Here is a 14,670-nt window from a genome sequence, read left to right on the forward strand (position 1 = left end):
GACTTCATCCTTTGGCAACTCCTTCAGCGACGCGTGGTCGGGATCCATCGGGCCGGAGTACTCCCACATTGGCCGCCTTCTCTCTACCAACAGGGCGACCCAACAGTGGAAGAAGGTGTGGAAGACCCACAACCTATCGAGGCCATGCTGCACAAACCTCTGAAGCACCATCTCGATAACCTCCAGCTTGTTCTGTCGACCGGCGGGACCCCATGACTAGCTTTCCCTCCTCCCTGGCCTTCTTCTGGTGAACATCAGGAATGGCGCTTCCACTGGGTTCCTGATGTAGAACCACTCACCATGCCACCCCTGATTGGAGTCACAATGGGAGTATGCAGGGTAGGGGACTGACGGCTTTAGTTTCTTCTGCAAGGCGAATCCCCCAACCGGCGTGATTTTAGGTGGCTTCCCCTCGGACAGGGCTCGCCCGCTAAAGATCTGCCGAAAGAGGTCCACATGCGGCTCCATCTCAAGGAAGGCCTCATAGATGGTGACGAAGCTAGTGAGGTGCAGCACCCCAGTCGGGTGGAGGTGCTGCAGCTCTAGGCCCCACTCGTTGAGGAGCCCGCGTAGGAACCAGTGCGTGGGATACCTAAGCCCGTGCTCGTGGAAGGCGAGGAAGGAGACAACCTCATCGGCCCAGGGTTGCAAAACAATTTCCCCCAGTGCAGGAGCCCTCCAATGCGCCACCTCCTTCTATGGGAGTAGCCCCTTCTCGGTGAAGGCGGCTAGCACCTCCTCATCCATGTTGGAAGGCCTCCAGTTCGACATCGCGCCTCGGATTCATGAACCAATCTGTGAGTCTTCTCCCTCGCTCTACCCTCCTCTCTCCTAGAAACTGCCATGGCACACGAATAGATTTGGTGAAAGGGAGGAAGGAGGAATGGCGGCGATTGAAGGAAGGTGAAAGAACGGGAGGAAAAACCTCTCCCTTCCCCTTACTTAATGTGGAAAAGCATGCGGTGGGACGTGGCCCTAACTGATGGGACGCGCCCTGCTCGGCGAAACGTCGCCCGATTAGTGGGACGTGGCCTAGGTAGGGCCCACCACTACCACAACCCAGGCATGGGAAATAAGGCGCAACTACACGCAAACGATCCTCCGCCTTACCGGGAAGGATTTGGAAGGGCCCACCAATGGATTCTCCAGCGAGGAGAGACCAACGGGTCACCCGAGTCAATCGGACGGCTGCCGAGAGACAGGTAAGGAGCAGCGGGATGCCTCATGTAGGTTATACTAACCCTGTCACGAACGACGAACACGGATCCCATTCGGACATATCCGATAGGAGGTCCCCAGACCCGTCACTCTAGCCATGGAGGTAACCTTACCAAAACCCTTTTTTGTTTTCTAGTGCATAATCATTCATCCATTCTCATGTATGCATTCACACATTCATCCATACATTCATTCCATACAACCAAGCATTGCATATGCAGTTGTTGCATCACAACACTTCGTGTTGCGTCACAAAGCGGCAGTCGCCTCATTCGATATGAGCGACGACCGACCGAGGTTCGAAGGCCGACCTATGAAGGGCTCGAGGCTGCCTCGTGTCAAATAGAGCCAGGGGAGAAAACATAGATGAGCCCCAGCGGCCCTTGCCTAGTCTGCTCAGAAACGGATAGGGTCATCTCGACCTTCTCGTTCGATCCTGACTTCAAGCCGTGCCACCTGATACCTAGGTTGGCGCTCTGCCACGCCCGACCCCTCGGCCGCGCCCAATGCCTGGGTTGGCACTTTCCCTCGCCCGACCCCTCGGTCGTGCCTGATGCCTGGGTTGGCGCTCGGCCTCGCACGACCCCTCGGCCGCGCCCGACACCTGGGTTGGCGCTCCGCCTCACCTGACGGTGACCCACGATCTTACACCCTCCAGATGTGCTTGTAAAACGAGTGTAAACAACCCCTTCATGACTTCACAAAAGTCCTAAAAGGGTTCAGGGGCTCCTATTGGGTTCATAAACCCAGGGTCCCCAATAGGCCCGCTTCTCAGCAAAAGCTCGGCCCAGCAGACGGCGTAGCGACAACACACACCTCCTGGGCCAGCCCAGATACCTAATGGCAGGCTAGGAGAACAATCTGATCCCCGACTGGAAGGCCTGGCTAAGGTGGGGACATAGTCCGACTCCGACCACCTTTTCCGACCGGGGATACACCGTACCTCTGCTTGTAGCTCTTCCCCGACAGACACGGTCAGGGCCGACCGGGAACGACCGACCGAGGACGCCCGCTCGATAAGGGTCCGGGGATCAGGCGGAGCAAATAAGGTAAGGCGCTCAAGTCAAACTGCAATACTGAGGACCGTATCCTGTGCACCTGCAGGATGGTGCCACCAGGCCATACCAGATAGGCACTATGCAACCTTCCAGGCGTGTCAGAACCCGAATAGTGTTGTGGGTGCCATCGTTTGTTGTACCCTGCCGTGCCCTGCGCACGTATAGGATGGTGCCATCGGGGCATGCCAGGCGAACACGATAGAGCCTGCCAGACGCGTCTGGGCATAAATAGTATTATGGGCGCCGACAATCATCTCGTACCCGATGGCATGGGCAACAAGACTAGGTAGCACACGTACGCACTCTCTCTTTCTCTTTGACTTGTAAGGCCATCCCCTTCACCTGTAAAAGGGGATATGCTCTCTCCCAATAGGGAGACACTCTCTCTTTTGGCTCTAGAGAACCTGAGCATTCGAAAAGCTCCACAGCTCTAGAACTCAACAGCTACATAGAGCTTACGCTCCAATACTTAGCCCACGTTAGAGCATTTGTCACTCTTAGCCACTTGGCTTAGAGTCCGACCGGGCCTTTAACACCCCCTTCTCATTCCATACTCGTTTGTAACCCCATAGCAAACTCCGAGCACCTGGGCTAAGGAATAAAGTCACCGACCGACTAAAACTGGACGTAGGGCACGTTGCCTAAACCAGTATAAATCCTGTGTCATTGAGTGCTAGGCCACATCCGATCACAACGCATGGAAAAACTACAAATATTTACTTGTTGGTCACTTTTCGCGCCGACACATTGTGTCATGCTAAACTTTGTTAGAACATGCTTAGCAGTTTTTCATTAAGGAGTGAAGAGTTTTTGCAGCGATCAAACAACAATAAAGAGTATACATCAGCAATTCACAACAAAAGAACGGCCTATAACTCATGACACAACTATACCAAAGGCAACTGCGCGATCTACAAGCAAAGCACCGGTCAAAGACTAAACCTACAAACATACTAGATCTCCAGATATAGGATGCCACAACCACCAAGGCAAAGACACATCAAGGAAATGAGAATGTGTGATAAAAGGGCTAGCCCCATGACTCCTTGGTCGAGCGCATCTCTTGTTTGATTTCTGTTTTGATTGAGCACAACGAGAAGAAAGTCTTGGAAAACCTTATGCTAAAATTCCTTGTTTTCTTTCCCTTTTGGTTTTGTTGTTTTGGATTGGTTTATTAAATGTGGGAAAGTTTGCTTACAAACACATGACTCAACTGTTGCAAACTTATTAGCATTATATTGTACCTACCATTAAATTTGTGCCGCATGCAACTAGTGGAATGTAAAGGGAATCTGTTGTGTGGTGAACTTGTGGTGGTTATACATTTCATATTTGGCAGGAAACATCAATCCTATGACATATGAAAGACCCCAACCCTACTACTAACTTATCTCTCAACCAAGCCCTTTGATCACATGTTGTTGCTTGTTGGTTGCATGGTGGGGACAAGATATCATAATGTTGTTAGCATTTGTCAAATAGAACCACTCTCGTAGGCACCATAAAAGCTAGGAGGCAATAGAAGCAAGAGAAATTAGGAAGAGGATGTCACACTGCCATAGACTATGAAACCCTTAGCAATCACCCATAGTGCCTCATGCTATCACGAACCATTGTACCCTTGCACCCGGCACCAACGCATGTGGTTGTGGCATGAGGCACACCACAAAACCTCAATTATCGTGACATCATCTATGGGTAATAGATTCGTTCAGCATCTTCTAATATCTCAACTCATTTGGCAAGTAGCATGGCATATCTTCGGACCATCTGAACAAATGCAGTAGGCACAAGTGGTGTAATGAGTATGGAAATATATATAATAACTAGAGCATGGGAATATATATAACAAGTAGGTGAGCAGAGTTGCTTGGATCAACAACGTGGCATGTGTGATTTTGGAAGTTTTAACTCATGAGCTATGAAGTAAGGGCTGCATGAAGAAAATCATATGCTCATGTAGTTAGGGTGATACTAATGAAAGCAATAAAGCAAATGTTGGCTAAGGACTAGATTAACAAGTCCAATGGAATTAACCTACCTAAACCAGCATGACATCTAATTGAGATATGGTTCACCTATGACATTTCAAAAGTCATAGCTACGCATCTTATCCCAACTCTATAGATGATTGAATAATATATGGGCACAAACTAATCCAGTGCTAGTAATAATAGGACTAGACTGTTCTGATGCACAAGACAACTCTCAATCTCATATTGTCATATGTCTAATCTGCTTCAACATGAAATTTCACTTCATTAGTAAATTTCACTTCAAATTAGAGTTCAAACCATGAGAACTTCAAATATAAATTTCATATGGAATCGCTCGATATTATACTTTTGCACTGGAGCTGGGCAGCGTAGTCTAACACTTGGAGGACAAAGACACTAGATTGTCGCCAAGTAGAAGCCAAAAGTGGAACACGAAGAGTCAGGGTAGCCAGCTCAGTCAGCGTCAGAATAGGCAGTGATAGATGACACACTGCCACTACAAAAAGGTAAAGCCCGACGTCTATGGTGCCCTTCACATAACACAATATGGCAGTGGGCAGTAAACACTAGATTCCCAAAAGGCATTTTTTTTGGCAAAGCTCTGCATGTCAAAAGAAAAAAAAAACTCTTGGAGCAGAATTGACTAACACATGATAATAAATAAAACATTAGGCATATACATCAGTCTATTAAAATGCAATATCTTCTCTGGTTCCTGTGATATGAATTCCTGCATTCCAAACACATCTTTCCTTCTATTCTATGGCCCTGTTCGCTTTGCTGAAAAGCTATGGCTGAAAGTACTGTTTGCTGATTTGTTGTGAGAGAAAAATACTGTTCGTTCGCTGAAATAGTACGGCCCCATCGACAGACGAACCCGCACTGCAGGATCCCGCCGATCTCGGGCCCGTACTCCCTCCATTTCCCAAACCCTCGATGCATTGTTTGTCTGTCTTTGGTTGGATGGATATGGAGCCGAATCGGAGCAAATGGAGAACCCATGCATGTCACGTGTATGAGGCAATGGACTCTCATGCATGGCCTCCTGTTAGATGCTGTGATCCTCTGTTAGTTGGTGTTTTAAGGGTCATCCTCGATCCATCATGGCATTCAGTTTCTAATAAACATTATTCAGTATCCTTTTACAGTTCAGTTCAGAAACACAATGTAGGTGCTGAAGGCAAGAAGGGCACTAGAACACCCTTCTAGAGTATTTCAAATACCACCTGGAGTGCAGAGCGTTTCAGTTGTAGCTGCTCCTCGATCAAATACCACATAGAGTGATCCTTGCTGGTCTCGCGAGTACTAGTAGTGATCTGCTGTTAGTTAGGACATGGTCATCACTAAACTCAAGATTATAACCTGTCAGAGAAAAAAAGTCGAGCCTGCCATTGTGCTCTCGGTCTAGTAATAGAGTGCAGATGTTAAACCTCTGATACATCGCACATAGGACATATGGGGTTAATTTTGGCACTGCAGGTTGCTTATGTAGTTGTTTGTTATGGTATTTTGGGATCTACCGAATAGTGGGAGATCGATTAATTTCTGCACTACATTGTGATTGGGCTTGCTCTGAATCCTGCACTTGGTGTGTTATGAAAACCTTTTATGTTCTGTTGCTTCATGCTATTCATCTTGAGGACTTACATATGAAGCAAATTTAAATACCCCTTTGTTGTGATTCTAAAAATATTACTAATGTAAGTTTAGTGTGTTGATTGTTAGATAATCCACTGTTACCTTGTGTGAACACAGCAAGGGAAGGCGGCGCCAAAAAGGGCTCCCTGCTGTGATACTGTAGCCGCTGCAGGTGCGGGCGCCGCATGGCTCACCTACAGCACTGTAGGCACATGCAGTGGCCGGCGCAGAATGAGCCCTGTATGTTATCTAGTCACTGTTACAGCAGGGCAGCTGTATTGGGACTAGAAGGATAGAGTTGTATAAATAGGCTACCATGGCAACTCAGTAAAGAGAGTTCAGATTTGTCATCTCATGAACAGGGCTCCGGTCAACGCTGGTGTCTCTGCCGTGTGTGTATGCTCTGTTCTCCCTTCTTCTTCAAGCTCTAGCTATAGTGTGTGTGGTCGGACAACGCCTGTTCATGGTCGGCACGGCTAGTGGGTGCTCGGCAACACTAGCAGGTGCTCGGCAAGATCGATTGAGTGGGAAACTCCCGTGAGCCGATGATCCTGTGGGCCAACAAGTGGTATCGGAGCCGTACAAGCGCCGTCGCCTGACTAACCGCTGGCGATGATGGGCGGTTCGGAGATGGGCGACAGCAGTGGCACTGCAGTGGCTGCCCAGCCACGACCGGAGGTCGTTGTTCGCATGGTGCGGGAGGTCAGCGGCACCAGTTGGCCGACGCTGACTCGCACCAACTATGGAGAGTGGTCGGTGACCATGAAGGTCAAGCTCAGAGCCCGATGGCTCTGGAATGCTGTTGACAAGGGCACCGACATTGAGGAAGATGATATGTCAGCGTTGGAGGCTATCCTCGCTGCTGTACGGGTAGAGTACAGGGAGCTGTTGGGGGCGAAGAGCTCTGCTAAGGAGGCGTGGGAGGCCATTGCGGCGATGCGCGTCGGTTCCAACCGCGCAAAAAAGGCGACGGACCAGCTTCTAAAGCAGGAATACGCCAATCTCAAGTTCAAGGATGGTGAAACGGTGGAGGACTTCTCCCTCCGCCTGCAGACGCTCATCAGCAAGCTGAAGAGCCATGGCATCACCATCGACAAAGAGGAAGAGGTCTCCAAGTACCTCCACTCCGTGCCGGCAAAGTACATCTAGATCGCTCTCTCCATAGAGACGATGCTAGACTTGTCCATCCTCACGATTGAGGATGTGACAGGCCGTCTGCAGGTGGTGGACGAGCGCCTGGAGCAGGCGACAGCAATGAAGGACAACGGGAAACTCCTACTGATGGAGGAGGAGTGGGCTGCTCGGAGGAGCTCCGGGAAGGCAGCCTGCTCCAGGCGTGGTGGCGATGGCAAGCGTCGCGGCAGGGCTTCTTCTGAAAAGAAGAAGCAGGTCGACCCCAACGCCTGTCGGCACTACAGGAAGATGGGCCATTGGGCACGGGAGTGCCCAAACTGCAAGCAGGAGAAGAAGGCCGAGGCTCATCTGGCGCGAGCTAGTGATGAGGATGAGGCCACTATCCTAATGACGACGTTCTGTGCACTGCACGACGTCGAGGCTGAGGAGAGCACGGAGGTGATGGCGGTGGAAGGGTCTAGGAAGGCCATGAAGGCTGTCAACATCGACGAACCGCACGCCCAAGTCCACCTCAGGCATGTGGGCGCCGACCAGGAGCAGCGGTGGTATCTAGACTCTGGTGCCAGTAACCACATGACGGGCTCCAAGGAAGCCTTCTCTGAGCTCGACGGCGATGTTACCGGTACGGTGAAGTTTGGTGATGGCTCAAGGGTGGCAATCCAAGGGCGCGGCACCATCATCTCCAGGTGCCAGAATGGGGAGCACCGCACACTAACGGATGTATATTACATCCTGCAGCTGCGCTCGAGCATCATCAGCATTGGCCAGCTGGATGAGCGCGGTAGCGAGGTACTGATCAAGGACGGAGTTATGAGGATCAGAGACCAGGAACAGAGACTTCTTGCCAAGGTAAAGAGGTCCTAGAACTGGTTGTACCTGCTCGACCTGAAGGTAGAGCAGCCGGTGTGTCTGGCGGCAAGGCATACCGAGGATCCGTGGCTGTGGCATGCCCGGTTCGGACATCTTAGCTTCGACGTGCTTGGTCGGCTGGAGAAGATGGTCCAAGGGCTACCCCACATCATGCACGAAGGCGAGCTGTGTGACAGCTGCCTGGCTGGGAAGCAGAGGAGGTTGCCGTTCCCAAAGGTGGCAAAATATCACGCGTCGGATGCTCTCGAGCTCGTCCACGGGATCTCTGCGGGCCGATCATGCCAGCTTCAGGCGGTGGTCGGCGGTACTTCCTCCTGCTCATAGATGATTGTAGTCGCTACATGTGGCTGTAACTCCTGACGAGCAAGGACGAAGCGGCGACGGCGATCAAGAAGTTCAAGATGCGCGCGGAGGCCAAGAGCGGCAAGAAGCTTCGCACACTGAGGACTGATCACGGCAGCGAATTCACTTCGGTGGAGTTCGCTGCGTACTGCGTGGAACAGGGTGTGGTGCGACACCACACCGCGCCGTATTCGCCACAACAGAATGGCATGGTGGAGCGACAGAACCAGACGGTGGTCGGCATGGCTCGATCCATGATGAAGGCCAAGGGAATGCCGACAAGGTTCTGGGGAGAGGCGATGACCACGGCGGTGTTCATCCTCAACCGCGCTCCGACCAAGGCCCTGATGGGTAAAACGCCATTCGAGGCCTGGTTTGGGCAGAAGCCGAACGTGTCCTTCCTTTGGACATTCGGCTGCATCAGCCATGTCAGGAGGACAAAGCCGAACCTTACCAAGCTAGAGGACAAGAGCACACCGATGGTGTTCCTGGGCTACACGGAGGGTACCAAGGCATACCGACTCTACGACCCACGCGGAGACAAGGTGATTGTCTCGCGCGACGTCGTGTTCGACGAGAAGGCCGCTTGGGACTGGAGCAGTCTGAGCACTGGGGAAGCAGGAGGCTTCACCAGCACCTTCGTCATCGAGCACTTGGTCATCCACGAGAGTGGAGACGCTAGGGAAGAAGTGCCGCGCACTCCGGGAGGAGTGCCGAGCACTCCGGCGGTAGAGTCGAGCACTCCTGGGGCAGTGCCGAGCACTTCGGGAGGGATGCCGAGCAATCCAGGAGGGATGCCGAGCACTTCTGGAGGGATGCCGTGCATGCTAGGAGTGGTGCCGGGAGATTCTATAGTGGCGGCGACCACTTCAGGACGGGTGCCAAGCACTCCCGTAGCGGAGCCAAGATGTCTTGCAGTGGTGCCGACCACTCCAAGACTGAGGCTAAACACTTTTGTAGTCGTGCCGAGCACTGCAGGAGTCGAGATGAGCTATCTAGGTGCTCTGCCGAGCACTCAGGCGGAACAGGGAACTCCATCGATGCCGATCGAGTTCGCCTCACCTCCAAGTGACATCACTAAGTTTGTGGACGCCTACCACGAAGGTGAGGAGGTGCGGTTCCGCAGGCTGGACGACATTGTCGGCGGCACAGGTCCCTCAGGCTTGGCGGGTAGGCTGCTCAATGACCCAGAGCTGCTACTCGTCAGTGCTGAGGAACCACCCACATTCACGTTAGCTGAGCACGATGGAAACTGGTGACGGGCGATGCTGGAGGAGATGAAGGCGATCGAGGAAAACGAGACATGGCAGCTCATCGATCCACCTCCAGGATGCCGTCCGATCAGCCTGAAGTGGGTGTACAAAGTCAAGCGGGACGAGCATGGCGCTATTGTCAAGCACAAGGCGCGCCTCATGGCCCGAGGCTTTGTACAGCACGAGGGCATCGACTTCGAGGAAGTCTTTGCGCCGGTAGCGCGCATGGAGTCGGTCCGTTTGCAACTAGCTTTGGCAGCAGCAAAGGACTGGTGCGTCCATCACTTGGATGTTAAATCGGCCTTCCTCAACGGCGAACTAGTAGAAACGGTCTTCGTCGGGCAACCCCTGGCTTCGTCATCAAGGGAGAGGAGCACAGGGTGCTCCGACTGTGCAAAGCGCTCTACGGGCTACGGTAAGCCTCACAAGCATGGAACTCCAAGCTTGACGCCACGCTGGGCGAGCTTGGGTTCACGAGGTGCGCAACCGAGCACGCGCTCTACACACGGTGACGGGGGAAGGAAGAGCTCGTCGTCGGCGTGTATGTGGACGACTTGATCGTCACCGGCGCATGTGCGGAGGACATCAACAGCTTCAAGCGTGAGATGGCAGCTCGTTTCCGAATGAGCGATCTCAGGGCGCTCACCTACTACCTTGGCATCAAGGTGAGACAGGGGAGGGAGGCACTCATGCTCGGGCAGAGCGCGTACGCCTCGAAGCTATTGGAGCAGAGCGGCATGGCTGAGTGCAAGCCATGCGTGACTCCAATGGAGGAGCGGCTGAAGCTGATGAAGGCCAGCACCACGGCGAAGGTGGATGCAACACTCTACTAGAGCATCGTCGGCTGTCTACGCTACCTAGTCCACACGAGGCCGGACATCGCGTTCGCCGTGGGCTACGTCAGTCGCTTCATGGAGGATCCTAGAGAGGATCACTGGGCTGCAGTGAAGCGGCTACTACGCTACATCAAGGGGATGGTGGATCACGGGATCGTCTTCCCCAAGACCGGCGGGAGTAGGCTGCAGCTCACTGTCTTCAGCGATGCAGACATGGCGGGGGACATCGACAGACGACGGAGCACCTCTGGCGTGCTCGTCTTCCTCGGGTCGGCTCCAATATCATGGCTGTTGCTGAAACAGAAGGTGGTGGCGCTTTCTACGTGCGAGGCAGAGTACATAGCGGCGGCCACAGCGGCGTGCCAAGTTGTGTGGCTACACCGGCTGCTGGGCGAGCTGACCGACGTGGAAGCTCACCCACCAGCACCGATGGTGAACAACCAGCCCGCCATCACCCTCGCGAAGAATCCGGTTCTGCACGACCAGAGTAAACACAGCGACGTGAAGTTCCACTTCCTCAGGGACTGTTGATGGAGGGCAGATCGTCATCGAGTTTGTCAAAACTGGTCGGCAACTCACGGACGTCCTCACCAAGCCGCTCGGACGTCTTTGACTCACGGAGCTGAAGGAGATGATCGGCATGGAGGGGTACAAGGGTTAGCAGTAGGATTAGGGGAAGATTGTTAGATAATCCACTGTTACCTTGTGTGAACACAGCAAGGGAAGGCGGCGCCAAAAAGGGCTCCCTGCTGTGATACTGTAGCCGCTGCAGGTGCGGGCGCCGCACGACCCACCTGCAGCACTGTAGGCACATGCAGTGGCCGGCGCAGAGTCAGCCATATATGTTATCTAGTCACTGTTACAGCAGGGCAGCTGTACTGGGACTAGAAAGATAGAGTTGTATAAATAGGCTACCACGGCAACTTAGTAAAGAGAGTTTAGATTTGCCATCTCATGAACAGGGCTCCGGCCAACGTTGGTGTCTCTGCCGTGTGTGTATGCTCTGTTCTCCCTTCTTCTTCAAGCTCTAGCTATAGTGTGTGTGGTCGGACAACGCCTGTTCGTGGTCGGCACGGCTAGTGGGTGCTCAGCAACACTAGCGGGTGCTCGGCAAGATCGGTTGAGTGGGAAACTCCCATGAGCCGGTGATCCTGTGGGCCAACATTGATATGTGTCCTATTATGCTGGCAGTTCAACAAAATGGAAGGAAATCATTGCTTTCCTTAGTGTATAGAAAGATCTTGTTACATTTCTAACAGTTTATCACAGTGCTCTCTGCTTTCTTTCTTCTGATCAACATGTATTGAATTCCTTGTGTTTGACAGGAAAAATGATGTTGCAAAAAGGCCATCTAAGAAGCCCTGCCATGCCTCGAGTAAGAGCTGTACATCCTCTGTCATATCCAGCCCCAATGTTTGGGCATATCTCCTGGACTGTCTGCTTCACCAAATTATTGCTCTCCTTAGCTCATCCAATGACATAATTGCTTTTGCTGCAACCTGCCGCTCTTGGCGTGCTGCATTCACATCCTTCCCATCTACATTGAGCTGCAATGTCCCACCTCTCTGCCTGCAATCTCACATCCATTATCCTCATCGCGGCCATAGCCGCATCAAGTACAGTCTTCTATACAATTGTGAGTGGCAGCTCACCGATCCTCCTCCTGTCGCTTGTCGCCACCCCACAACCATCCAAACCGCATGCACTATTTGGGTTGCTCATATGGTAATCTTATATTCTCCAACTCGAATCAGTGCCTCCTTGTAGATGTTTTTGGTTTTACTACCGTGAGGCCTCACAAATTGAAATCGACAGGCAAGCATGAGATCTACTACGGAATCCTTGATGGTTCCCTCAAGTCACCCAACTCACATCTCTTCCTTTGCTCAGGGTCATCCATTTTCCAGTGGCAAGTTGGGTCTAACTCTTGGTTGGAGCATCCTCTGGATATCCCAAGCATCTTTCGAATCGTGTTTTTTAAAGGTGAGATGTTTGCCAGGGATCACTTGGATGGGCTCCACACCATTCGCTTGGCACCTCAACTAAGCATACATGAAGTAGATATTGACTGGACAGAGTACTGGAGAGAAGAAAGTGTTGTGGGCCGCGCTGTGATGTCTTGGCTGGTGGTATGTGGTGACATGTTTCTCATGGTTGACCTCTCAATGAGCACTGATAGGCCTACTGTCTTCTTTAGAGTTTTCAGGCTTGATTTCTCCATCATACCACCTAAGTGGGTGAAGGTGGAGAATTTGGGAAACCATGCCATCTTTGTAAGCTTTGATCAAAGGAACCCGGCATTTTGCTGCATGGACCCTGAAAGATGGAGAGGGAAGAGTAACTGTATCTATGTTGCCACATAGTCTAAGAAGAATGATAAACCTTGGACTGTGGTCGAGCTTGGTCAGGCAGTGTCTAGTAGAAATTGGAGGCCCGTTGTGTATCCTGATGCTTATCCCTATGGCAATCCCGGTCGACCAGATAACCTTTGGGTGTTTCCTAGTTTGGTTTATGATGTTGGGCTGTGAGCATCTTTGGGTTTCCTGGAGTTTTAGCTAAGTCATTTTGATGTAATATTTTCTTGACTTGGCATGCCATGTTCTCGTGTTCAAACAAGTTAAATGTACTATAATCCAGTGCAAATTGTAAGCCTAGCCATAGTCCTAGTTTTTTCTACGTTGAACATTTGAGCACTGATGTTGCTCGGCTTGCAGGTCTTTCTAGATATATACTCCATCCGGTCTAGTTTATAAGGCATCTTTCTGACATGTCATGTCTCCTAAATTACTCTGATTATTTATTTAAACTTTTGATTATTTGATATTAGATTTAATTACAAATCTAACAGTATCAAGTTTGTAATACAATAGTTAAAAGTTGTTAGCCAAATTATTGGTCACAATTATAAAGTTTGACGTTTGACCTACCTGAAATGTCTAGTAAACTGGACTAGAGGGAGGAATGCGTACTAGTGGATATACTAGTGAACTGAAATGTCTTGTAAGCTGAAATTAAACTGAACCTGTCAGTGTCAGTCCACACCAAGTTCAGCTTAAAATAGCTTGCCGGACGACGACGATATTATATATGCTATTGATGCAGACCAAGTTCAGCTTTGTGATGCTGCTTGAAATTAAACTAAACTTGTCAGTGCACACCAGGTTCAGCTTAAAATAGTTGTCTACCTGACGACAACGATATTATATATGCTGTTGACCTCCCCCCCCCCCCCCCCCCCGCCCACCCCCAACACACACACACACCCCACCGCGGTCAGTCAATGTAGGAAAATAATACATCATGGGATGGGACTGCTATCTTATTCAGAAATTATGCAGTACATTTCAAAAGGAAAACAATAGGACCAAGAAATGGAGAGCTAGCCTGGAGCTCTGTGTGCTAACTAAATTACCTTCAGAAGAAACTAAGGGTATGCAATACATTCTTGCATCAGAAGAAATTATGGAGATTAGCTTCAGAAAGGGTATGCAATACATTTTCCCGTGAGTCGCAAGAACGACCAATCATCAGCCTGTTCGGCAGCCATGAATTGGCTGGCTGGAGCTGGTGCTGAACCAGCCAGCCAAACAGCAGCATCCAGCCAGCCCCCAGCCATTTCAAATCGGTTGAATAGCCATTTCAAATTCAAACACAAAAAAAGGCGCCAACAACAATGGCCATTCAAAAACAGTCCACTTCTAGTTCTTACCAAACAGTTCATCAACCTTCACTGGTCCTTACATACAACCAACAAATGATAGTCCATTTGTCCAATCCATACAACAAAAGAATACAACATACACTAGGGTTAACAAACTAGGCATATATGCAACATATACAAAAATTCTGGACTTCATGAAGCCACTATCCAAACTGCACACATACGTGTAATCTGCAGCTGCACATACAGCGCCCGCCTTCATCCTACTCCTGCGATCAGTACCAATTGTCACACATAATGCATTCAGTAAATACCTAACTTAAATGGAAGTACTCAAGTAGCTTCATTACATCACCTTTCCCCAATCATATTCCAGTCCAGACAACAGTTGATATCAACTCCCTTACTGCAGCTGTTTGTGTTCCACGATTTAGATCCACCCACTCCGACAGCTCATACGACAGTGCATTAGGTCCATACTTACGCAGCCACAAATAATTATCCATTGCAAAGCACGACCAATCAATTAATGTAATTTCTGGGACCCACCATCTCCTACTGCCAAAGTTTACTAAACATGCTCAAATCAGAAATTGACATCAAATTGAATGCAGATGGCGCTTCAACTAGAATGCTCATAGTACTCCACACATCCAAGTGAAC

Source organism: Miscanthus floridulus, chromosome 19, assembly GCF_019320115.1.
Source record: "Miscanthus floridulus cultivar M001 chromosome 19, ASM1932011v1, whole genome shotgun sequence".
Taxonomy (NCBI): domain Eukaryota; kingdom Viridiplantae; phylum Streptophyta; class Magnoliopsida; order Poales; family Poaceae; genus Miscanthus; species Miscanthus floridulus.